The sequence below is a fragment of the Nomascus leucogenys genome, chromosome 22a, assembly GCF_006542625.1.
Source record: "Nomascus leucogenys isolate Asia chromosome 22a, Asia_NLE_v1, whole genome shotgun sequence".
NCBI lineage: Eukaryota > Metazoa > Chordata > Mammalia > Primates > Hylobatidae > Nomascus > Nomascus leucogenys.
This window is the reverse complement of record NC_044402.1, coordinates 14,669,192-14,695,519: the sequence shown is the minus strand read 5'-3', so window position 1 is coordinate 14,695,519 and position 26,328 is coordinate 14,669,192. Positions and strand designations below refer to the sequence as shown.

The 26,328-nt window shown below is 46.4% G+C and overlaps 1 protein-coding gene and 1 non-coding gene across 6 annotated transcripts in view; both read left to right on the top strand.

Annotated features, from left to right (window-relative positions):
* The window catches only part of DGLUCY (D-glutamate cyclase), a 157,911-nt gene that overhangs the window by 57,380 nt on the left and 74,203 nt on the right, over window positions 1–26,328 (top strand). The gene's annotated exons all lie outside the window — the stretch shown is intronic.
* Window positions 3,866–3,994, top strand: LOC115832688. Its single transcript, XR_004028203.1, has one exon. It is a non-coding gene; the product is annotated as a small nucleolar RNA SNORA11 (small nucleolar RNA).

Here is a 26,328-nt window from a genome sequence, read left to right as displayed (position 1 = left end):
GTATGTTTTAACTATAATAAAAGAAAAAAGTTCTTTCTTTTTTTTTTTTTTGTTTTTGTTTTTTTGAGATGGAGTCTCACTCTGTCGCCCAGGCTGGAGTGCAGTGGCTCGATCTCGGCTCACTGCAACCTCTGCCTCCTGGGTTCAAGCAATTCTCCTGCCTCAGCCTCTCGAGTAGGAGTAGCTGGGACTATAGGCGCCTGCCCCCACGTCTGGCTAATTTTTGTATTTTTAGTAGAGACGAAGTTTCACTATATTGGCCAGGCTGCTCTCGAACTCCTGACCTTGTGATCCGCCCGCCTCGGCCTCCCAAAGTACTGGGATTACAGGCGTGAGCCACGGCGCTTGGCTAGTTCTTTCTTTTCTTAAGGCTGCATTTCAGTCAACAAAGAGGCACTCACTATGTACCTGGCACTACTCTGGGTTTGTGGGCTATAAAGACAGATAAGACACAGTCTCTATCTTTGGAGGACTTAGGCTTAGCAGGAGACAGGCACCTGAGCCACAGAGACAATCAAGAGTTGCTGCCTGTGCTCGGGGAGAACTCTGTTCAGCCCATACCACCTTAGTTACTAGTGACGGCCACGAGACTTGAAGCATCATGAGTACCTGGATCATCACAGAGGAATCAATCCATTTTTATAGGGCTAACTTGGGTGTTTCCAAAAATGTCAAGTAATGAACACACAACAGAACATTTATGAGAGCGGGATTCCAAGGTATCAGTTTGACAGTAAACGGAGGGGCCCAGCCAAGCATATTCCCATGCTGCAAAGCCACTTGATATTAGTGCACGTCTTGAAGCAATAAACACTGCCCTGGCAGGCCCTGGCAAATGGCACTTGTGAATATTTAGAAACGGGGCAGCCCTGTTTGGGAAAACTGTCATACTGACGTGCTAGGTTGGGAGAGATAAGGTAGAGACAGTTTAAAAAAAAAAAAAAAATGAACTGTATGCTTTCAGAAACGTTAAACTCTCACTCATGGAGCCTAATGCATCAAGTTTAGGTCCATTGTAACAGCACTTCAGGTTGTTTCTGATTATTTTTTTCAAGACAGGGTCTCACTTTGTCCCTCAGGCTGGAGTGCAGTGGCACAGTCATGGCTCACTGCAACCTCAACCCCCTGGGTTTAGATGATCCTCTGACCTCAGCCTCCCAGGTAGCTGGGACTACAGGTGTGCACCACCACAGCCAGCTAATTTTTTGTAGAGACAGGGTTTCGCCATGTTGCTAGGCTAGTCTTGAACTTCTGGGCTCAAACAGTTCGCCTGCCTTGGCCTGCCAAAGTGCTGGGATTACACGCATGAGCCACGGCACCCAGCCTGTTTTTTCAATTTTTAACAACGCATCATTTGGCTTTAATAGTCAGACTTTTTTTTTTTTTTTGAGATGGAGTCTCACTCTGTCACCCAGGCTGGAGTGCAGTGGTGCAATATCAGCTTACTGCAACCTCTGCCTCCCGGGTTCAAGCGATTTTCCTACCTCAGCTTCCTGAGTAGCTGGGACTACAGTCGCACGCCATCGTCCCCGGCTAATTTTTGTATTTTTAGTAGAGACGGGGTTTCACCATGTTGGCCAGGATGGTCTCGATCTCCTGACCTTGTGATCCACCCACCTCGGCCTCCCAAAGTGCTGGGATTACAGGCATGAGCCACCACGCCCGGCCAATAGTCAGACTTTTAAAAGCAGCAGACCCAGCCAGCTGGAAGGGAAGCAGCTGCTCCCCACTAATTTGCTGTCAAGGAGCTGAGCAAATGGAAGCACCATCCTCCCTCCTCCTGATGCCTCCTTTTCTCTCTGGGGTTTCCACATTTATTGTATTACTGCATTTGGTCTATGGGGTTGACAGTTCAGCAGGACTTCAGGCTGGAGGTAGGAAACAGGTCCACTGTGGGCACAGCTGCTTGTTAATTCATGGCAGATTAGGCTTTCTGTGAATGGCAAGGCTTTTTTCAACCACGAGTTCTCTGAGGCCTGAAGAAAGTGCTGGTGGAAGGCCGTGTTGCCCAGGCCAAGGAAAGTGTCCTGTTACACAGGGGTTGGTTGTAACTCACTCTGATTCTGTGGTTGATCAGAAGCAAATCGGCCTGTTTCATAGAAGCCTTTGTTGTTTGTTCTGATGAGATTTTTACCTGCTGTACTTGAGACCTCAGTAAAAAAGTGAAGTGGAGGTTCCTCTTCAAAGACATTCCTTCCCATCTAATTAGGAATAAATAGTAACTTCTCTTAGAAGCAAAATTTATTCAAAGACCTGTGCTAACATTCTTAAATATCTGCTATCCGTAATATAGAAATCAATGTACTTTAATGTTCTTAGCTCCCACAATTTAGCCTGAATATTTGCCCTGGCATGCTTACACTGGTCCAAGCAAGCATTAGGTCATAGCCTAATGTTCCTCTTCCTTATTTGAAGGTGTTTTTACCTTTCTCAACATTCCACAAGTTACTTCCTCCTTCCTTTGTTCTCCTCTCCTTTGCCTCTTTTAAAAGGTTCCAAGTTGCCAGCCAATCGGGACAAATACAGAATGTGAGGTCCCGTTCCAGCCAATGGAAACTGGACACAGCAGTAGGGTGGACACGTCAGGTTATAAATGACCCTGTTTCCTTTGTTCTATATACTCATGGGGCAAAACTACTGGCGAGTGTACCCTTTCTGCAGAAAGTTTAAAAATGGCCTTGCTGAGGAAATTAAATTTATGTTCAAGTACTATTTCTTTACAGCACCGGGGAACAAGCATTTCAAACATGTACTTGCTGCAGAATCTGCCCTCTGGAATGGCTGTGATCCTGTCTCAAATTGAGTTGAGCAGAAAAGGGGAAGTGACTGGCAGAAAAGCCCAGAGATAGATCTGTGTTTAGGTAAGGTTGTTTGTCCAGAGATAGAACTGCGTTTAGATAGGGTTGCTTGTAGGGCCAGGGATGACAGCATCAAGCCCTGCCTCTTTTTACTCTTGGGTCTCTGCTGTCTTCTCTATTGGCTTCCTTCTCGAGCCAGCTCTCTGTGGGGTGACAAATGACCACTGGCAGCCTATGCTCACATTGTCCCTGTGTCTAGCAATTTCAGAGGTAAGAAATACTTCTTTCCTGACAGCTATATAAAGGGTAAGGCTGGGTGCTGTGGCTCACTCCTGTAATCCCAGCACTTTGGGAGACCAAGGCAGGCGGATCACCTGAGGTCAGGAGTTCAAGATCAGCCTGGCCAACATGGTGAAATCCTGTCTCTACTAAAAATACAAAAATTAGCCGAGCCTGGGCTACTCAGGAGGCTGAGTCAGGAGAATTGCTTGAACCGAGGAGGTGGAGGCTGCAGTGAGCCGAGATCTTGCCACTGCACTCTAGCCTGGGTGACAGAGCAGGACGCAGTCTCAAAAAAACAAAACAAAACAAAACAAATTCAAAGGATAATTCTGGTTGGCTAGCTGGGGTCACGTGACCATCCTCAACCCAAACATTGTGCTAAGGAGGATGGGCTATTTTGATTGTCACCTAGGTCTGAGATAGTGACTGACAGCCCCACTGGGTACTGGGGGACACTTTCTCAATTTGCTGGGCACGTAATGGTTTCTTAGGGCTGCCACAACGAATCCCAACTTACTTGGTGGCTAAAAACAACAGAAATCTCTCATCTCACAGCTCTAGGGGATAGGAGTTCTACGTCAATGTATTAGGGGGACTATATTCCCTCTGATGCCTCTAGGAATGATCCTTCCTTGCCTCTTGCAGCTTCTGTGGCCCCAGGAAATCCTTGGAGTTCTTGGCCTGTAGCTGCATCACTCCAATCTCTGCCTCCATCTTCACAGGATGGCCCCTTCTGTGTTTCTCCTGTCATGTCTGTGCCTTCTTTTCTTATAATTACATGTGTTTGGGTGTGCTCAGAGCAGGGGGCCCGAAGAATGCCTCCTCTGTTTACAACATACCCAATAGGAATCTGGGGTCATTGTGACAAGGGACACAGAGCTTGTGACCTCCCTGCAAACAAATGCCCTACACATTAAAAAAAAAAAAAAAAAAGTGTCAGACCAGGTGCGGTGGCTCAGGCCTGTAATCCCAGCACTTTGGGAGGCCAAGGTGAGAGAACTGCTTGAGCCCAGGAGTTTGAGACAAGCCTGGGAAATATAGCAAGACCCCATCTCCACCACACACAAAAAAATGTGTTACTGGTTTTAGGGTCCACTCAATTAATCCATAATAATCTCATCTCAAGATCTTTCACTTCATTGCATCTGCAAAGACCCATTTTCCAAATAAAGTCATATTCACAGGTATGGGGGGAGGGTTAGGACTTGGATTTATCTCTTTGGGGGCCATAATTCCACCCCCTGTAGGGCAGAAATAAATAGATAGCCACTGCACTCCACCCCTTGACTGCCTGGCATCCACCCATGGCCTTTTCCACATAAGCAATTCCAGAAATGCACCACCCCAGTGTGGTATAGGCTGCCCACATCCAAGCAAAGCTGGCCGATGTACATTCTTCTCAGTCAGGCCTTGATGCTACTCTTTTTTTTTTTTTTTTTTTGAGATAGAATTTCCCTCTGTCACCCAGGCTGAAGTGCAGTGGCACAAGTATGGCTCACTACAGCCTCAACCTCCCAATCTCAAGCCATCCTCCCACCTCAGCCTCCCAAGTAGCTAGAACCACAGGCATGTGCCGCCATGCCTGGCTAATTTTTAAATATTTTGTAGAGACAGGATCTTGCTGTGTTGCCCACACTGGTCTTGAACTCCTGGCCTCAAGCAATCCTGCCTCAGCTTTCCAAAGTGCTGGGATTACAGGCGTAAGCCACCATGCCAGGACCTTAGTCCATTTTCTGATAGCTCTGTGAGCTGCCAACTGGAGCAAGAAACTCATGTCAAGTCATGCTGTAGAATCTGGACCTTGTCCTCGCTACACCTGCCCCCTCTATACCCTGTTCTCCCAGAGTCTTCCTTCAGACTGCAGCCTTCTGGCCTCCGCCCCAACACACTGGGCCTGGGCCAGAGGGATGAGGCCGGTCTGTCTGGCCCTTTCCTTCAGGCTGTTTGCGGTTTGGCCGGGCAGGGAACGCAGGGCAGGAACGGCTAGCAGGGAGCCAGGGGAAACTGCTTCTTCCGGTTTCTGTCCCCTCTCACACTGTGTCTTCCTTCTCCTAGCCTTTACCTGTGCTCCTAGCCTGGGGCAGGGAATCTGACTTTTGCAATCCTGAAATATGATTTTCTGGTTCTCAGCTCAGTTGAATTACTTGCCCCAGGCGGAAAGAGAAACTCATGGCTTTCTTTTCTCCTTCCCTGCTTTCAGAAAGGTCAATTGGGACTAAAGTGCATCTTTTTCTCACAGAGCTTACTGAAGGCTGAAGAAGGGGCAGCACACCCCAGGCACCTGGCTTTTTTTTTTTTTTTAACAAGTCCTACCAATTTCCAGCCTCATTGAGCATGTGGTCTGACTCACTGGGCTCAACAGGAGAGGCTTTGGCTACCTTGCATCACTTGATAGGTGTTGCTCACCCCTGAGTAAGGAAGGGGGACTCCATCTTACACCCACCTCAACACAGCAAATTCCAGATATTGGGGTCTGTCATTTGCAAAACCCTGCTCCTGGTACAGAGTTCTGAGTTACTTAGGACACTTGATTGCAATTGATGTTAAGAAAGATCCAGGCCCAGCACGATGGCTCACACCTACAATGCCAGCACTTTGGGAGGCTGAGGCAGGTGGACTGCTTGAGCCGAGGAGTTCAAGACCAGCCTGGGCAACATGGAGAAACCCCATCTCTACCAAAAAAAAAAAAAAACCAGCAAAAATATTAGCCAGGCAGGGGGGGTAGTGGCATGTGCCTGTAGTCTTAGCTACCGGAGAGGCTGAAGTGGGAGGATCACTCGAGCACAGGCATGGAGGTCACAATGAGCCATGATCACACCACTGCACTCCCACCTGTGTGACAGAGCGAGACTCTATCTGAAACCAAAAAAATAAAATAAAACAAAAAATAAAAGAAAGATCCAGAAAGGGGATTGTATTAGCCTATATAACTGGGAAGCAGGAAAGGCTGGATCCAGATACCTAAATGACAGGATAAGGACTTTGTCTATTTCTCACCCCCTTTGCCCCCTGTGACTCTCCAGCCCTTCTTTCTGCTTGCCTTTCTACTGGTTTTAATGGGTTTTCAGGCCGATTTTCATGGAGCTCTAGGCTCACAATGCATTTATGTCTAGCAATCCTCTTAGATTCTGAGTTGTTCCAACAGAAGACACAGGGAGGACTCTGACTGGACTCACTTGGGACCTCTGCTCACCCCCTGTATTAAGTAACCACCGAGGCCAGATGAGTGGAAATACTCTGGTTAGTTGGCCTAAGTCACATGGCACTATTGATGGGACAGGTAAGGCCACATGATTGGCAGCCCTTCTGGGTTGGGGGAAAGACAGTATCTGAAAGAAAAAAAAATGCTAGAGAGACAAAGTCAAATGTTAAGGGGCTGGGCTCTCAGCACATTCTTGGTTTGCATTCTCCAGTGGGTCAGAAGCCTGACAATCCACCTAGACTCTGCCTTGAGCCTCAGGGGACCCAGTTCTATTCCTGCATCCTTAGCCATCATCTACACACTTTTTATCTTTTCTTAAGTTTTTAAAAATTGTGAAATCTATATACATATAAGCCATATGTTCAACTTAAAGAATAGTAAACAACTGTGTCCCTACGATCCAAGTTAAGAAATAGATCAGAGTCAGTTTCTTAGAAGCTTCTATATGTGCTTCTCCCCAGTCGTGTGCTCTCCTGTCTCTACCCTAGGGAAATTACAGATTTCATGCTTTTCTTTATAGTTTTCCTTTACACACATACCCTTAAGCCTCTAAGTACTATATGGTTTGGTTTTGCAAAGCCCAGAAGCCTATTTTAATGCTGTATATAAGAATATGCTAGCCGGGTATGGTGACTGACACCTGTAATCCCAGGACTTTGAGAGGCTGTGGCAGGAGGGTTGCTGAAGCCTAGGAATTCAAGGCCAGCCTGGGCAATATAGGGAGACCCCTTCACTACAAAATAAAAAATTAAAAAAAAAAGAATATGCTATATTTCTGTGACTTTTATTCAACATGATTTTTTTTTTTTTTTTTTTTTTTTTTTTTTTTTTTCTGAGACGAAATTTCACTCTTGTTGCCCAGGCTGGAGTGCAATGGTGCGATCTCAGCTCACTGCAACCTCTGCCTCCCAGGTTCAAGCGATTCTCCTGCCTCAGCCTCCCTAGTAGCTGAGATTACAGGCATGTGCCACCACGCCCAGCTAATTTTGTAATTTTTAGTAGAGAGGGGGGTTTCTCCATATTGGTCAGGCTGGTCTCGAACTCCTGACCTCAGGTGATCCACCTGCCTTGGCCTCCCAAAGTGCTGGGATTACAGGCATAAGCCACCGCGCCCGGCCTCAACATGATGTTTTTGAGCCTCGTTTGTGTTGATGCAGGTAGCCGTAGTTTATTTTTCACCACTGTATAGTATTACATTGTATGATTTTCCCACATTGCATGTACTCTTTAGAGTGTATAACTAAGAATGGAATTGCTAGGTTTAAAGGTGTTTCCACTGTATGGGATAATGCGAATTGTTTTCCTCAAAGTGGTGTATAACAATCAACCCTTGCACTACAAGTCAGTAATAGTGTTTCGGTTGACCTCATTCTTGTCGATTTTAATTTTTGTCAACCCCACGAGTGTGGCCTGTGTGTCTCATTATAGTTATAATTTGCATGTATTTAATTACTCTTGAAGTGAAGAATCTTTTCCTTTTTTCTTTTTTTTTTTTTAGACAAGAGTCTTGCTCTGTCGGGACGCTGGAGTGCAGTGGCGTGATCTCAGCAAGCTGCAACCTCCGCCTCCTGGGTTCAAGCCATTCTCCTGCCTCAGCCTCCCGAGTAGCTGGGACTACAGGCACAAGCCACCATGCCCAGCTAATTTTTGTATTTTTAGTAGAGACGGGGTTTCACCATGTGGGCCAGGATGGTCTCGATCTCTTGACCTTGTGATTCACCCTCCTTGGCCTCCCAAAGTGCTGGGATTATAGGTGTGAGCCACCGCGCCTGGCCAAGAATCTTTTCTTATTTATTTTTATTTGAGACAGGGTCTCATTCTGTCACCCAGGCTGGAGTGCAGTCGTGCAGTCACAGCTCACGCAGCCTCAAACTCCTGGCCTCAAGCCATCTCACCACCTCAGCCTCCCAAGTAGCTGGGACCACAGATGTGCACCACCACACCCAGCTAACAGTGAATAATCTTTTCATAGTTATAAACCAACTTTTTTTTCTGTACTGTAAATGCCTGTTTATATCTTTCCCCCCATTTTTTTAATGAATGGGTGGTCTTTTTCTTATTGATTAATAAGAGTTCTTTATATGTTCTGGATGGTAATTATTCCATATCAGTTTTATGTTTTTTTCTTTTTGTGACAGGGTCTCGCTTTGTTGCTCAGGCTGGAGTGCAGGGGCAAGAACGTGACTTACTGCAGCCTCAACCTCCCCGGCTCAAGCAAGCCTCCTGCCTCACCCTCCCAAGTAGCTAGGATTACAGCCACATACCACCACGCCCGGCCAAGTTTGGTATTTTTAGTAGAGACGAGGTTTTACCATGTTGGCCAGGCTGGTCTGGAACTCCTGGCCTCAAGTGATCTTCCTGTCTTGGCCTTCCAAAATGCTAGGATTATAGACACAGAATATCATGCCTGTCTCAGTGTTATATGCTCATATATCTACTTGCAGTTTGGGAATGCTTTTGCATTTTATTTATGGTGACTTTTGGACAGAAGTTCTTAATTTTGATGTCAAATTTATCTTCTCTAGGAAACCTTTCCCAACTTGAGATATTCTCTCTTTTTTTTTTTTTGTCTTTTTATGGGCAATTTTATTCCATTTACATTCATTGTCATTACTGATATAGTTGGTTATAAGCCTAACATCTTTTTTTTTTTCTTATACTTCAAGTTGTAGGGTATATGTGCACAACATGCAGGTTTGTTACATATGTATACATGTGCCGTGTTGGTGTGCTGCACCCATTAACTCGTCATTTACATTAGGTATATCTCCTATGCTATCCCTTCCCCCTTCCCTCACCCCACCACAGGCCCCGGGTGTGTGATGCTCCCCTTCCTGTGTCCACCAACTTGAGATATTCTTTCCTATTATAAAAGTTTCTAATTTCATCCTTCGTATTTCGTACTTCATATTTAAGTATTTGATCTACCTGGATTTGATTTTTGTTACTAATAATTAGCTTACAATTTTACTTTATTTATTTTCAGACGGAGTTTCGCTCTTGTTGCCCAGGCTAGAGTGCAATGGCACGATCTCAGCTCACTGCAACCTCTGCCTGAGGTTCAAGTAATTCTCTTGCATCAGCCTCCCAAGTAGCTGGGATTACAAGGGTGTGCCACCACACCCAGCTAATTTTGTACTTTTAGTAGAGACAGGGTTTCTCCATGTTGGTCAGGCTGATCTTGAACTCCTGACCTCAGGTGATCTGCCCACCTTGGCCTCCCAAACTGTTGGGATTACAGGTGTGTGCCACCGCACCTGGCCCCAATTTTACTTTTGTACTCACTTGTCTGCAATTCCCTCTCTGTCAGAAATCAAGTTTCTAGACATGGCTATGGGTTTTATTTTGTCTTGTTTTCCCTGAGCTCTCAAATTTCCTGTGTTGAACTTCGTTTTTTTCCAAAATTCATTGTAGACCAATATTTATTACTATGGGCAGGGTGTGGTACCTCACTCCTATAATTCCAGCACATTGGAAGGTGAAGGTGGGAGGATCACTTGAGCCTAGGAATTCAAGACCAGGCAGGGCAACATAGTGAGATCTCATCTCTACAAAAAAATAAAACAATTAGCTTAGCATGGTGGTACATGCCTGTAGTCCAAGCTACTTGGGAGACCCATAACTTTTTCTTTTTTTTTTCTTGAGACGGAGTCTTGCTCTGTTACCCAGGCTGGAGTGCAGTGGCGTGATCTCGGCTCACTGCAGTCTCCACCTCCTGAGTTCAAGCGATTCTCCTGCCTCAGCCTCTCAAGTAGCTGGGATTACAGGCACCCGCCACTATGCCTGGCTAATTTTTGTATTTTAGTAGAGATGGGGTTTTGCCATGTTGGCCAGGGTGGTCTCAAACTCCTGACCTCAGGTGATCCGCTGGCCTCAGCCTCCCAGAGTGCCAGGATTACAGGCGTGAGCCACTGTGCCCAGCCAGAACTTTTTCATCTTCCCAAACTGCAACTCCACAGTCATCCCTCCCTTCCCCCAGCCTCTGGCAACTACCATTTTACTTTCCATCTTTATGGATTTGACCATTCCAGGTCCCTCATATCACTGGAATCATATAATATTAGTCCTTTTGTGTCTAGTTTCTTTTACTTATAATGTCTTTCGTGTCTCCAAGGTACATCCATGTTATGGCATATATCAGAATTTCATTCTTTTTTGGCTGGGTGCAGTAGCTCACGCCTGTAATCCCAGCACTTTGGAAGGCTGAGGTGGGCAGATCACCTGAGGTCAGGAGTTTGAGACCAGCCTGGCCAACATGGCGAAACCCCCGTCTCTACTGAAAATACAAAAGTTAGCCGGGCGTGGTGGCAGGCATCTGTAATCCCAGCTACTTGGGGGGCTGAGGCAAGAGAATCGCTTGAACCCGGGAGGTGGAGGTTGCAGTGAGCCGAGATCTTGCCACTGCACTCCCGTGTGGGCGACAACAGCAACACTCCATCTCAACAACAACAACAACAAAGAATTTCATTCTTTTTAAAGGCCGAATAATATTCCATTGTCTGTATATGCCAAATTTGTTTATCTATTCATCCATCCATCAGTGGACATTTGCTTCCACCTTTTGGCTATTGTGGATAATACTGCTATGGACATTCGTATACAAATATCTGTTCGAATCTCTGCTTCCCATTCTTTTGGGTATATACCAGAAGTGGAATTACTGGATTACATGGTAGTTCAATGTTTAATTTTTAAAAATTATATATATTGTTTCTAGAGATGGGGGTCTTACTGTGTTTCCTAGGATAGTCTTATACTCCTGGCCTCAAGCAATTCTCCCGTCTCAGCCTCCCAAAGTGCTGGGATTACAGGCATGAGCCACCGCCTGTAGCCCAATGTTAATTTTTTGAGGAACGACCGTACTGTTTTCACAGAGGGCTACACCATTTTACCATCACACCAGCAATGTACAAGGGTTCCAATTACTCCATGTCCTCACCGATACTTCTTTTCTAATTTTGCTTTTGTCTTTGATAATAGCCATCCTAATGTGTGTCAAGTGGTATCTCACTGTGGTTTTGATTTGCAGTTCTGTAATGAGGCTGAGCATCTTTTCATGTGCTCAGTGGCCATTTGTATAGCTTCTTTGGAGAAAGGGCCATTCAAGTCCTTTGCCCATTTAATTGGACTATTCATTTGTTTTTTGGGTTGAGTTGTGGGAGCTCTTTTACTCCATCTTAATTACCATAGTTTTCTATGTCTTAATATCTGGTAGAGGACAAGCCCCCAACCCCAACACACACCTGTCTGTTGCTCTTGTTTAAAAGCGATTTGTTATTTTTTGGCCCTTGATCCTTCCCTGTAAGTTTTGGAATCAGCGTGTTCAGTTCCTTTTTAAAAACCTGTTAGGATTTTGATTGGAATTGCCTAGAATATACAATTTAGGGAGAACAGATATATTTACAACATTGCGTCTTTCTGTCGTGAACATGCTGTCTCTCCATTTATTAGTTCTTCTTTAATGTCTTTAAGTAAAGTTTTACCATATTTTCCATATACGATTTTTCACATATTTGGTTAGATTTATTCCTGGGTAATTGATATTTATTCATGCTATTATAGATGGTATCATTCAAAATTACATTTCTTTTTTTTTCTGGGATAGAGTCTCCATCTGTCACCCAGGTTGGAGTGCCGTGGCGCCCTCTCAGCTCACTGCAACCTCGGCTTCCCGGGTTCAAGCGATTCTCCTGCCTCAGCCTCCCTAGTAGCTGGGACTACAGGCATGTGCCATCATGTTCGGCTAATTTTTGTATTTTTAGTAGAGACAGGGTTTCGCAATGTTGCCCAGGCTGCTCTCAAGCCCCTGACCTCAGATGATCCACCCGCCTTGGCCACCCAAAGTGCTGGGATTACAGGCATGAGCCACCATGCCCGGCCTGACAATTACATTTCTAACTGTTACTGGTGTATAGAAGTGCAGTTGACTTTTACATATTGATTTTATATACAGAAACCTTCCTGAACTCACTAATTTTAATAATTTATTTGTAGATAATGTTGGGTTTTCCATGCAATCATAATATCTGCAAGTTTTTTCTTCCTTCCCAAGCCTTTACACATTTTTTTCTTTTTCTTTTTCTTTTTGTGACAGGATCTCACTCTGTAGCCCAGGCTGGAGTGCATTGGTGTGATCTCTGCTCATTGCAACCTCCCTCTCCCAGGCTCAAGCAGTCCTCCCACTAGCCTCCCGAAGTAGCTGGGACTACAGCTGCCCACTGCCATGCCCAGCTAATTTTTTAATTTTTTGTAGAGACAGGGTTTCTCTGTATTTCCTAGGCTGGTCTTGAGAACTCCTGAGATCAAGCAATCCTCCTGCCTCAGCCTCCCAAAGTGCTGGGATTACAGGCATGAGTCACTGTGCCCTGCTGCCTTACACATTTTTATTTGCTTCCTTATTATTGTTCTACTACACAGGCTGGTATATATGATGATATTGGGAGTTCTTAGGCCTTGTACCTGATCTTCACAGGGATGCTTTCAACATTCACCATTAAGTATGGTATAGGCAGGCCAGGCACGGTGGCTCATGCCTGTAATCCCAGAACTTTGGGAGGCCAAAGCGGGCGGATCACCTGAGGTCAGGAGTTTGAGGCCAGCCTGGCCAATATGGTGAAACCCCGTCTCTACTAAAAATACAAAAATTAGCCAGGCATGGTGGTGCATGCCTATAATCCCAGCTACTCGGGAGGCTGAGGCAGGAGAATCACTTGAACCTGGGAGGCGGAGGTTGTGGCGAGCCGAGACCGCGCCACTGCACTCCAGCCTGGGCAACAAGAGCAAAACTCCCCCTCATTTAAAAAAAAAAAACAAGTATGGTATAGGCTTTTGTTGTTTTTGTTTTTAACCTTGCTAGATGTTCTTTATCAACTTCTAGTTCAAATTAGTTGAGTTTTTATTATTGACAGATATTAAATGCTACTAATATTTTTTTCTGCATTTTTTGAGATAGTATCTTTTTGCCTTTAATATGGTAATATGATGAATTATGTGAATCACTTTTCTAATAGTAACCCAATCTTGGATTGTTGGGGTAATTCCAACTTGGCTAGGATACATTAGCATTTTTTTTTTTTTTTTTTTTTTTGAGTTGGCGTCTGGCTGTGTCGCCCAGGCTGGAGTGCAGTGCTGCAATCTCGGCTCACTGCAAGATCCGCCTCCCGGGTTCACACCATTCTCCTGCCTCAGCCTCCCGAGTAGCTGGGACTACAGGCGCCCGCCACTACGCCCGGCTAATTTTTGTATTTTTAGTAGAGATGGGGTTTCACCATGTTAGCCAGGATGGTCTCGATCTCCTGACCTTGTGGTCCGCCCGCCTCGGCCTCCCAAAGTGCTGGGATTACGGGCTTGAGCCACCGCGCCCGGCCACATTAGCATTTTTTATACTACAGGGGCAAAAGAAAAGGTGTGATACCTTTCCTTCCCATCAAAGCCAATACTCCTAAAACAAAAGACAAGTTAACAAGAGAAAAGCATAACAGATTTTCTTAATGAAAGTTTTATGTGACACGAGAGCCTTTAGAAATTCAGACCCAGGCCAGGCGCTATGGCTCACACCTGTAATCCCAGCACTTTGGGAGGCCAAGGCAGGCGGATCACTTGAGGTCAGGAGTTCAAAACCAGCCTGGCCAACATGGTGAAAACCGCTTGTCTACTAAAAATATAAAAATTAACCAGGCATGGTGGTAGGAGCCTGTAATCCCAGCTACTCAGGAGGCTGAGGCAGGAGAATTGCTTGAATCTGGGAGGAAGCGGTTGTAGTGAGCCGAGATGCGCCACTGCCCTACAGCCTGGGCGACAGAGCAAGACTCTGTCTCAAAAAAAAAAAAAAAAAAAAGGCATGGTGGCTCGTGCCTGTAATCCCAGCACTTTGGAAGGCTGAGGCAGGTGGATTACCTGAAGTCAGGAGTTTGAGACCAGCCTGGCCAAGAAGGAGAAGCTCCATCTCTACTAAAAATACAAAATTAGCCAGGCATGGTGGTGCATGCCTGTAATCTCAGGTACTGGGGAGGCTGAGGCAGGAGAATTGCTTGAACCTGGGAGGTGGAGGTTGCGGTGAGCTGATATTGTGCCATTACACTCTAGCCTAGGCAACAAAAGCGAAACTTTGTCTCAAAAAAAAAAAAAAAAATGCAGACCCCCAAGCCTCAGGGAAAACTCTACTTTTATGCTTAGGTTCGCTGAGAAATGGCCAGCTGTGTAGAAATAAGGTTGGACAAAAGAGAGTGATCTAATGCTCATAGACTGATGGGAGGAGAAGGCCCAGCAGAACGTGTCTGTTCAGATTTTTTTTTTTTTCCGTAGAGACATGGTCTCACTATATTGTCCAGGCTGGTCTCCAACTCCTGGCCTAAAGGGGTCCTCCCACCCCAGGTTCCCAAATTGCTAGGATTACAGGCATAAGCTACCATGCCCAGCCCTATTCAGATTCTTCTTGGTCTCTCTGTGTCTCATTCTTTTACCTGGAGTGTAGAGTGTGACTTCTTTTGGAATAAGGGTCTTATGGCCTACTATCAGAAAGGGCAGAGAATTTCTTTCTTTTTTTTTTTTTTTTTTTTTTTTTGAGACAGAGTCTTTCTCTGTTGCCAGGCTGGAATGCAGAGGCGCGATCTCCGCTCACTGCAGCCACCTCCCAGGTTCAAGTGATTCCCCTGCCTCAGTCTCCTGAGTGGCTGGGACTACAGGCATGCGCCACCACACCTGGCTAATTTTTCTTTTTTCTTTTTTTTTTTTTTGTATTTTAGTAGAGACGGGGTTTCACCGTGTTGGCCAGGATGGTCTTGATCTCCTGACCTCATGATCCTCACGCCTTAGCCTCCCAAAGTGCTGGGATCATAGGCATGAGACACCGTGCTTGGCCTGAGAATTTCTTTATGGCCAGCTCTTACACAGAAAGGCAAGGGAAGGTTAGAGTAATATTTCTAGGTTTTATGGCTGGCTTTGAGAGAGAGGGGTTCTAGTTTCTATCACCTGCCTTAGGGAAGAGGAATTCTAGTTTCTATGGCCTGCCTTGGGAGAGAGGGGAGCAGGAGAGATGGGGACAGGAAAAGGTCAGTAACATCTTGCTTCTGAGCCCCGCAATGTCCTTCAGTTCAAACTACTCAGCATGACAAAGCACCAAACTTTGGGATATCATTTTCTGAGCCCCAAAAAGACACTGCCTGATTCAGTTTGCTAATACTCTGTTTAGAGTTTTTACATCTATACTCATGAGTTACATTGACCTGACACTTTCCTCTTTGGTCCTGCCTTTGTCTTCTTCTGGTCCTGAGGGTTTTTGTTGATCCAGATAAATGTTCTGGGCACTAAGGTAGTGTCTCCTGCCTATCTAGACCATGGGGTATCAGACCATTCTCACACTGCTATAAAGAAATACGCAGCTGGGCGCGGTGGCTCACACCTGTAATCCCAGCACTTTGGGAGGCGAAGGTGGTTGGATCACCTGAGGTCGGGAGTTTGAGACCAGTCTGACCAACATGGAGAAACCCCATCTCTACTAAAAATACAAAATTAGCCGAGTGTGGTGGCTCATGCCTGTAATCCCAGCTACTCAGGAAGCTGAGGCAGGAGAACCCAGGAGGCGGAGGTTGCGGTGAGCCGAGATTGCGCCATTGCACTCCAGCCTGGGCAACAAGAGTGAAATTTTGTCTAAAAAAAAAAAAGAAAGAAAAGAAAAAGAAAAAAAGAAGTATTCGAGACTGGGTAATTTATAAAGGAAAGAGGCTTAATCCCCAGTTCCATATGGCTGGGAAGGCCTCGGGAAACTTAAATTCATTGCAGAAGGCAAAGGAGACTTAAGCACCTCCACAAGGTGGCAGGAGAGAGTGAGCAAGAGGGAGGGGAGAAATGTCACACTTTTAAGCCATCAGATCTCATGAGAACTCACTCACTATCATGAGAACAGGGAAACTACCCCTATGGCCCAGTCATCTCACACATGGTCCCTTCCTCATCATGAGGATGATGATGATGATTACAATTCGAGATGAGATTTGGATGGGGACACAGAGCCAGACCATATCAGATGGTGCATGAATCTAAGTTATATTGGCCTTCGAGACCATGAGCTAAACCAAAAATCAGCTCCTCAGCAGGAGCTCAACAAACTTTTAGGTAAAGAACCAGATATTTTAAATATTTTAGCCTTCTGCGACACATGCATCTCTGTTTCTGTTAGTCATTGTTCTCCAGAGAAACAGAACCAATAGGAGATACAGATATAGACAAAGAGATCTAGTATAAAGAATTGGCTCACAGGATTATGGAGGCTGAGAAGTTCCACGATCTGCCATCTGCAAGCTGGAGATAAGGACTAAATTCCAGCCTGAGTCCAAAGGCCTGAGGACCAGGAGCGCTGATGGGGCAAACCCCAGTACGGGGACAGGAAAAGGCCCAGCTTAGTCAGCCAGGCAGAAAGCAAATGCTCCCTTCCTCCTCCTTCTTGTTCTCTTCAAGTCCTCCATAGACTGCATGATGACCACTGCCATTGGTAAGGATGTGATCCTCCTTACTCAGTCTACTGATTCAAATGCTAATTTCACCCCAAAACACCCTCTCAGACATACCCAGAAATAACCAGGCCGGGCGCAGTGGCTCATGCCTGTAATCCCAGCACTTTGGGAAGCCAAGGCAGGTGGATCACTTGAGGTCAGAAGTTCGAGACCTGTCTGGCCAACATGGTGAAACCCCATCTCTACTAAAATTACAAAAATTAGCTGGATGTGGTGGCTCGTGCCTATAATCCCAGCTACTTGGGTGGATGAGGCAGGAGAATAGCTTGAACTCGGGAGGCAGAGGTTGCAGTGCGCCGAGATCGTGCCACTGCACTCCAGCCTGGGCAACAGAGTGAGGCTTTGTCTAAAAAAAAATGAAGTTTAACCAAATGTCTGTGCACCCTGTGATACAATCAAGGTGACACATAAAATTAACCATCACACTGTAAACCAAAAAGTACCTGAGACAGGTCTCAATCGATTTAGAAGTTTCTTTTGCCAAGGTTAAGGGCAAGCCCAGGAGATGGGTCTGTGCCTTTCTCCAAAGATGATTTTGAGGACTTCAGGATTTAAAAGGGGGGAAAGCAGGATGGAGGGGGAACAGGGAGGCTGTAGTCACATGACTGAATCCACATGTTGCAAGAGAAAGGGAGCAGGTGGGGGAATAGTAAGTCAGCACTCTCCGTAAGATAAGGTAAACATAGAGTAGCTACCTGCAGAGATCTTTAACCCTCTATCTGTAGCTATCTGCTTAGGAACAAAAGGAAAGACAGATTCTTGCATGACTCAGCTTTCAGCTTCATTTTCTTCCTTCTGGCAGAGTGAACCAGGGTTCAAGTTTTTGTTTTTCCTTCACAATACTGTTGTTTCTCCTCTTCCTTTTCCTCCTCCTCCTCCTCCTTCTCCTTCTTCACAACTCCTAAAAATGTAAAACCTATTCTTAGCTCACAAACCTTACAAAAAAGTTTGCCAGTTTGATTTAAACTGTCTCCCAAAATCTATGTCTCAATGACATTTTGTTGTTTCCTACAATATAGTGATGCTTGAGTGATTATCTAAAGAAAATAATTTATGGGTTGGGTGCAGTGGCTCAAGCCTGTAATCCCAGCACTTTGGGAGGCTGAGGCTGGCGGATCACCTAAAGTCAGGAGTTCAAGAGCAGCCTGGCCAACATGGTGAAACCCCGTCTGTACTAAAATACAAAAATTAGCCGGGCATGATGGCACATGCCTGTAATCCCAGCTACTGGAGAGGCTGAGGCGGGAGAATCTCTTGAATGTGGGAGGCAGAAGTTGGAGTGAGCCTAGATCGCGCCATTGCACTCCAGCCTGGGTGACAGAGTGAGACCCCGTTTCCAAAACAAGCAAACAAACAAACCAGAAACTAATTTATGAAAGTGAAGAGCCTGATAAACAGTCACCACCCATTCATAATCTGTGCTGCCACACCTCTACCGAGCAGATCTGCCATCTTTTGAAATGACTGTCAACCTGGACATTCCCAAGTAAAGTGCCCACAACACCTAGGGGTTGTGATTCAAACAGCAACAGTTAGACTCAGGCTTTCTCTTGCTGCCCTCTCCTGGCTGGGCTATTGTTGAGGATCAGATGTGAATCCTGTAGGATTTCATGAGACTCAGGAAACCTTCAGGTCTGATTGCTGGTCTGTAGACTTGTCAAAATTTCTACCAGTGGATAGTTCTTAAGGCTGGTCATGATGGCCGAGTTTGTTATTTCTTGTAGGGTGCTCCGACTTTCTTGAGTGTAAATGTTATAGAAAAAGAGTAGTTACCAGGCTGGGCACAGTGGCTCACACCTGTAATCCCAGCACTTTGGGAGACTGAGGCACGTGGATCACTTGAGGCCAGGAGTTCAAGACCAGCCTGGCCAACATGGTGAATCCCTGTCTCTACTAAAAATACAAAAATTAGCCAGGTGTGGTAGTTCCAGCTACTCAGGAGGCTAAGGCAGGAGAATCGGTTGAACCTGGGAGGCAGAGGTTGCAGTGAGCTGAGATTGCACCACTTCACTCCAGCCAGGGTGACAAAGCGAGACGCCATCTAAAAAAAAAAAAAAGAAAAGAAAAAAGGGAGTTATCATATATTGAACATTTACTATGTGCCAAACACTGCTAAACAAATATTATTTCATTTCATCCTTAGAACAATCACGTGAGCTCCATATCCCTTGACTGTTCAGCATTACCTTCACACAGGTGATACAATGGATACTCAGAGAGGTTAATTTTTTTTTTTTTTTTGAGATGGAGTCTCACTCTGTTGCCAGACTGGAGTGCAATGGTGAGATTTTGGCTCACTGCAACTTCCGCCTCCTGGGTTCAAGCGATTATCCTGCCTCAGCCTCACCAGTAGCTGGGATTACAGGCATGCACCACCGTATCCAACTAACTTTGTATTTTTAGTAGAGATGGGCTTTCACCATGTTGGTCAGGTTGGTCTTGAACTCCCAACCTCAGGTGATCCGCCCGCCTCAGCCTCCCAAAGTACTGGGATTACAGATGTGAGCCACTGCGCCCGGCCTTTTTTTTTTTTTTTTTTAAGACAGAGTCTCGCTGTGTTGCCTAGGCTGGAGTGCAGTGGCGTGATCTCGGCCCACTGCAACCTCTGCCTCCCAGGTTCAAGCGATTCTCGTGCCTCAGCCTCTTCAGTAGCTGGGACTAGAGGTATGCAGCATCACGCCTGGCTAATTTTTGTATTTTTAGTAGAGACGAGGTTTCACCATGTTGACCAGGCTGGTCTTGAACTCCTGACCTCAGGTGATCCATCTGCCTCCACCTCTCAAAGTGCTGGGATTACAGGCATGAGCCATTGTGCCCAGCCAGAGTGGTTAATTAACCTGCTCAAGGATCACAGGTGGTAGAGCTGGAGCTTGGCATTCAGTCCATATTTATCTGACTCTAGAACTTGTGGTCTGAATTGCTACCCAAGGTTTACAATCATTTATGCAGAGTCTAATTCAGTAGGAATAGTATGGTGCCAGAAATTTGCATTTTTGACAAGCACTCCAGGGTCCTGGAGAGCTACACTTTGAGAACACTGCCTGTCACAAATAGAAACTGCACGGCTTCCAGTAGAAAGATGAAACTCTTCAGTAACAGAAGACTTATTCTGGGGTGGACCAAATGCTGGGCTTTCCCTCCTTCTTTGAGTAGAAGAGGAAGTTAGAAGAGGGTAATAAGATGCAAAGATTTCTTATCTCTTCCTGTCCCTCAGGCCTCCCTGCCCCCACCTAAGCCCCAGAAAAGTGCACCTCAAATGAATTTTCCTAAAGAGGTATAACATTGCCCTTTGCTGACAAACCCCTGAGCAAACATGTACTGGTTATTTGGTAACACTCAAAAGTCTAATTGTAGCTGGGCACGGTGGCTCATGCCTGTAATCCCAGCACTTTGGGAGGCTGAGGCAGGCAGATCACCTGAAGTCAGGAGTTCGAGACCAGCCTGGGAAATATGGTGAAACCCCATCTCTACTAAACACACACACACACACACACACACACACACACACACACACACACACATTAGCCGGTATGGTGGTGCATGCCTGTAGTCCCAACTACTCAGGAGGCTGAGGCAGGAGAATCACTTGAAATGGAGAGGCGGAAGTTGCAATGAGCCGAGATCGCGCTACTGCACTCCAGCCTGGGTGACACAGAGAGACTCCCTCTCAAAAAAAAAAAAAGAGGATCTAATGGCAGTTTTGGCAGTTCTGAGGAACAGTTTGCTCAGGCTGTCAGATCTGGAAGTGTTCATGGCTTGCTGAGCAGAGACAAGAGGACAAAGGCTTAGGTGGTGTAATCTAAATACAGTGGATTTGCAATGAAACGAGTGGCCTGGTCTACACCGTTTCTCCACACGCTCTGCCTTTCTGACAGCAAATCTATGTTTGGCAAGGAGTGGGATGGAGACTTCTTCCCACCTGGTGGCCAATGTTTTCTTGAATCTCTATATCACCCTTCAGCTCCTGGGTAGGGTTGATGGTCATCCACAGAGAATGGGGGGGCATATACCTGTGACGGCCCAGCCACTGGTCAGTGTTCAGCAGAGGAGAAATATAGTAGAGAAAGAGCAAGACTGTGCCAGACATTGTGCTGGGTATTTGACTAACATGATTTAATCTTCCAGTAACCCAGAGAGGTGTTGGGATTCCATCTTCATTTGCCACATGAAAAAACGGAGACACAAATATGCAAAGTAACTTGCCCAAGATCATCCACGTAATAAGTAGAGTCAAGAATTAAACCTAAAGGCCTTGCCCTTTCCATCCAGCTCTGTGCAGCCATGAAGGGCCACCGCTCTCTGCGTTAGTTCCTCTGTATAAGATCTCCTCTTCCAATCCAAACAGTCTCTACTCACAAGCCTTGGAAAAATGCCGCCAGCCCTTGGGTCCAAGAATAACATAAATGCAATGAGCCATTTTCTGAAAATGAGATGACATATGTCAAGCATTCAGCCCAGAGCCTGGTACTTTTCAGACTGCTCAGCCGGGGCGGGAGGGTCCCTGGGACAGGGTGTTTCTGGTTTCAGGAGATTCTATTGGCCGTTTGGTAACAAACATTTATCAAATAACTATATAAATGGTCAAAACAGGAAGAGCAGGGCTGGGCTCAGTGGCTCCCAGGACTTTGGGAGGCTGAGGCAGGTGGATCACCTTAGGTCAGGAGTTTGAGACCGGCCTGACCAATATGGTGAAACCTTGTCTCTACTAAAGATACAAAAATTAGCCGGGCATGGTGGCGGGTGCCTGTAGTCCCAGCTACTCAGGAGGCTGAGACAAGAGAATTGCTTGAACCCGGGAGGCAGAGGTTGCAGTGAGCCGAGATGGCACTACTGCACTCCAGCCTTAGCAACAGAGCGAGACTGTGTATCAGAAAAAAGGAGTCATGGGAGTCATCCTGATTGGACCAGCTTAGATCTCAGGAATCCCTGCCTACCAGGGGGATGGAATGAGCTGACTGGCTTAGCTTAAGTGGCATGCTCTGTCCTTGGAGGCACATGGACCCTCAAATGAAAATCGGGAGCTTTCATGGGAAGTGGGGTTTGTCAGGGAGACAGCCACAAAGATCACAACAGGAAAGTTGCTTTTGTGAAATAAAAAGGCAGGAAGGCACAAGCAGTATATGATTGTAGCCCACAGATTTGTTTGGCCAGAGCAGAGCATTCTTTGTTCTTGAAAGTGAGTTGTGAGAAATGGAGCATTTGGGAGGGAGTTGGGGGTGCTGGAAGGGGCCTTGTGGGGAGCCTGCAGGGCCCCAGGCTTTGTATGAGTCTGGGAGTTTTAGTGCAGCATTTACCGGATTACTAGCAAATTCAGGAAATGAGCCTGTTTCCTCCTATTATAGAGCCTAATACTTTATTCATTAAATGGAGTATTTACTCAGCCTTAAAATGTTCAGCGTGGGGGGTTAGAAAAGAAGGGAGCCCACAGCTGCTAAGAGCCCACTATGCGCTGACTCTAGGCTGGAGGCTTTTCCTACATTTTCTCTTTTAATGCTCCCAACCTCCATCTTTGCCCCATTTCACAGATGGAGAAGGAAAGGCAAGTGACTTGTCCAGAGCCACTCTGTCAAAAGGGGACTTGAGTCCTCAGGGCTGTTGACTCCAAAGCTGACAAGTAGGTAACCACATTGGGGTTTTCTCTAGGACATGAGAATTCCTTTGTCCTGTGTATCACATCGAGCACCTGGGCTGATGACCCTTCTGCATGGTGTACCCACCTCGCAGCCTGAGCTTATCCTCAGCTACATCCACTATGCCCAGAGACACTGATGAATGCATCTGGGAGTCTGGAGGGAGGGGTCCACTCGTGAGTTGAGGCCCCATTTGTACCTGCTCCACCAGGACTGAGGACAGGAAGTCACGCCTAGGAGAACCAAGACGGGGTTGTCACAAACAGTACCCACAGAGCATCCTTGTCCCGACTGTCACCACCATCCCACTCCTCCTCCTCCTCCCACCTGCATCTCCAGCAGTTATTGAGCGCTTGCAGCGTACCTGGTGCTGTCTCAGCACTTTACATACATCATCTCCTGGAACCATCCCAAAGCTTCTTTGAAGCAGGTGCCATTATCCTCCCCATTTTGTAGATGGGAAAGCCAAGAAATGACCATGGAGGCCGAGGTCACAGCAAGGGGCTTGTCCCTGTAAGGTCTATACACTCATCCCCATTTCCTTTTCCCTCTTTAATTTTCTTTTTTATTTTTGGAGACGGGCTTTCACCTTGTTGCCCAGGCTGGAGTGCGGTGACCTGATCATGGCTCACAGCAGCCTTGACCTCTGAGGCTCAAGCAATCCTCCCGCATGAGTCTCCGGAGTAGCTGGGACCACAGCTCTGCACCACCATGCCTGGCTAATTTTTGTATTTTTTTGTAGAGACAGAGTCTCATCATGTTGCTCAGGCTTGTCTCAAACTCCTGAGGTCAAGCCATCCACCCTCCTCAGCCTCCCAAAATGCTGGAATTAAGGCGTGTACCACCATGCCTGGCCCATGCCCCATTTTAAAAATGAGTATATTTAACCTTCGAGAGGTTGCCCACTAATCTCACATGGCTGGCAAGTGGCTGAGTTGGGATTTGAACTCAAGTTCTGTCTGACTACCATGGCTGGGCTGAGCACTGCTGTGAAGGATAATTGTTGAGTTAAAGAAAACCTTTGGAGAAGTGATTTGGCCTTGTGGATCTTTCCCTGAGCACAATTTCCAGCATGTTCCTGAGAAAGCTTAGGATCCTCTTTGTTGGAATAAGCGCAGGTCCCTCCTCGGGGCATCTATGCCCACTAACGTCACAGTCATGCCCACTAACGTCACAGTCATCCTCCACTCCCACTTTTTCCCCTTTCCCGAAAACATCTGATATGGGGCTCTGAGCAAGCCCTGGGAGGAGCTGCTTCCTGGGTGAATGTGTCCCCCGGAGGAATGTACACCTGCAGCAAGACGAGTGGGACATTTTTGAAACCTCAGGCCACACACATTGTCCCCAAGACGAGGCTGATGCGGATAGTAAGCCTCTTGTTTTTGAAGGTCACATACAACAAAAACATGGAAACTCAGAATGGAAGAGGCCCATGAGAGCAATCTTGAGGCATAACAACAGCTGCAGAAGGTGACTGCAGGGAAGCGGACTGTGCTCCTTTTCTTTTTGTTCTGTTTTTAGCTGTGTTTTTCAGAGCAAGTAGGTACCATGGTGATAGGTACCATAGAAATAGATGGAGCGCACCACCCAGCTCGGGGCTGCCAAGCCGTTCCCCTGGAAATGCACCGAGAGCTGCCAGGGAGAGCCCAGGGACTCTGCTTCCGGGGCCTGTCAGCTGCACAGCCAGGGAAGAAGACCCCTGTAGAATGGTCCCCAGAGGCTTCTCACTGTCTTGGTGTCATTGTCCAAGGTCCCTGATGGTGCATCCTCCCTCCTGGAGCACCTGTGGCCTTCCTCTCTGAGTCCTCTCAGGAAACTCACTTAAGGAGGTTTGCCTTTGCCTAGTGAAGCAATTATCTTGGCCAACAGTGACCTCAAAAGTAACACTGCCAGCATTCCTGTCTCCATAGTTAGGAGTGTGTGGTCCTCATCCTGCCTGGATGTGGCACTGTCACTGGTTTTATGCAATGTCATAAAGAATTTGTGGGGCAGGGGCTGAGTTCTGAACATTTGGTAATCAGGAATACTCATAAAATGAAATTTCAGAGGATCTAACCCAGAAAGCCGAGCAAGGTAGGTCATAACCACGTCTGATATGGTGGTTTTCAGTTTGTGAAGCTGTAGGCAGTACAGAATAGGGCCCAGCCTCAACTATTTTTGGATGCAGCCTGAATGGACTGAAAGACCCTTTGAAACAAGTGCTGGAACCATCCCGTAGCACTTACATAACCATCTCTGCAAGGCTGTTGATAGATGAATGTAAATGAACCTAGGCAGAGCTCAGCTCATTTTTATTTAGATTTAGACCAATTTCATGTATTCCGAAACGTAACCCATATATACACACACTAAATCTAACTCTTTTATTTTAGGCCTAGCATGAGAGGATCAAGTTTAAAGGGCATCTGTTATTATATCTGTCCCATCATATCTGCTTCTGTGATGGCTTTATTATGTACATTTCTTTTTATACATTTGTGCTCTCAGGTGGCATTCTTCTTCAGAGCAGGGCAAGTGTAATTCTGAACCAGTGTATGATTCGGAGACCAGTAATTCTAAGCACCAACCAACTGAAGGTAATTTTATTCTCAATTAAAGAAACATAGACAGGGTGCAGTGGCTCACGTGAGACTGTAATGCCAGCACTTTGGGAGGCTGAGGCAGGTGGATCACTTAAGGTCAGGAGTTCGAGACCAGCCTGGCCAACATAGTGAAACCCCATTCATAATAAAAATACGAAAATTAGCCAGGTGCGGTGGCACACACCTGTAATCCCAGCTACTTGGGAGGGTGAGGCGGGAGAATCGCTTGAACCAAGGAGGTGGAGGTTACAGTGAGCCAAGAGTGCACTGCTGCACTCCAGCCTGGATGGCAGAGTAAATCTCTGTCTCAAAAAAGAAAGAAACACACATCTCTAACAAAGGATTTATTTTTTTTCTTGAGACAAGGTCTCTCTCTGTCACCCAGGCTGGAGTGCAGTGGCTCCATCTCGGCTCACTGCAACCTCCACCCCGAAGGCTGAAGCGATACTCCTACCTCCCAAGTTCCTGGGACCATAGGTGTGTACCACCATGCCTGGCTATTTTTTTGTATTTTTAATAAAGACAAGGTCTTACCATTTTGCTCAGGCTGGTCTTGAACTCCTGAGTTCAAGCGATCCACCCACCTTGGCCTCTCAAAGTGCTGGGATTATAGGCATGAGCCACTGTGCCTGGCTAGGAATTTATTTTAAAAACCAAAAACGTAAAAATCAATAACATCATTAACTCATAAATTATTGTTTAGTTACAGATGATGAAAATGATAGAACCAGAAGGTGCTAACAAAATGTCTGTCCTGTACATGTGGCATTTGACATGAAGAAACTGAGGCCCTTGCTGGGCGCAGTGGCTCACCCCTGTAACCCCAGCACTTTGGGGAGTCCAAGGCAGGAGGATCACTTGAGCTCAAGAGTTCAAGACCAGCCTTAGGCAAGATGGTGAAACCTTGTCTCTACCAAAAAATACAAAAGTTAGCCAGGCATGGTGCAGTGTACCTGTAGTAGCAGCTACTGAGGAAGCTGAGGTAGGAGGATCGCTTGATCCCAGGAGGTCAAGGCTGCAGTAAGCCGTGATTGTGCCACTGCACCCCAGCCTGGGTGACAGAGTGAGACCCTGTCTCAAAAAAAGAAAAGGCCAGGCACGGTGGCTCATACCTGTAATTTCAGCACTTTGGGAGGCTGAGGCAGGTGGATCACCTGAGTTGGCGAGTTTGAGATCAGCCTGACCAACATGGAGAAAACCCATCTCTACTAAAAATACAAAATTAGCCAGGCGTGGTGGCGCATGCCTGTAATCCCAGCTACTCGGGAGGCTGAGGCAGGAGAATCGCTTGAACCCGTGAGGCGGAGGTTGCTGTGAGCCAAG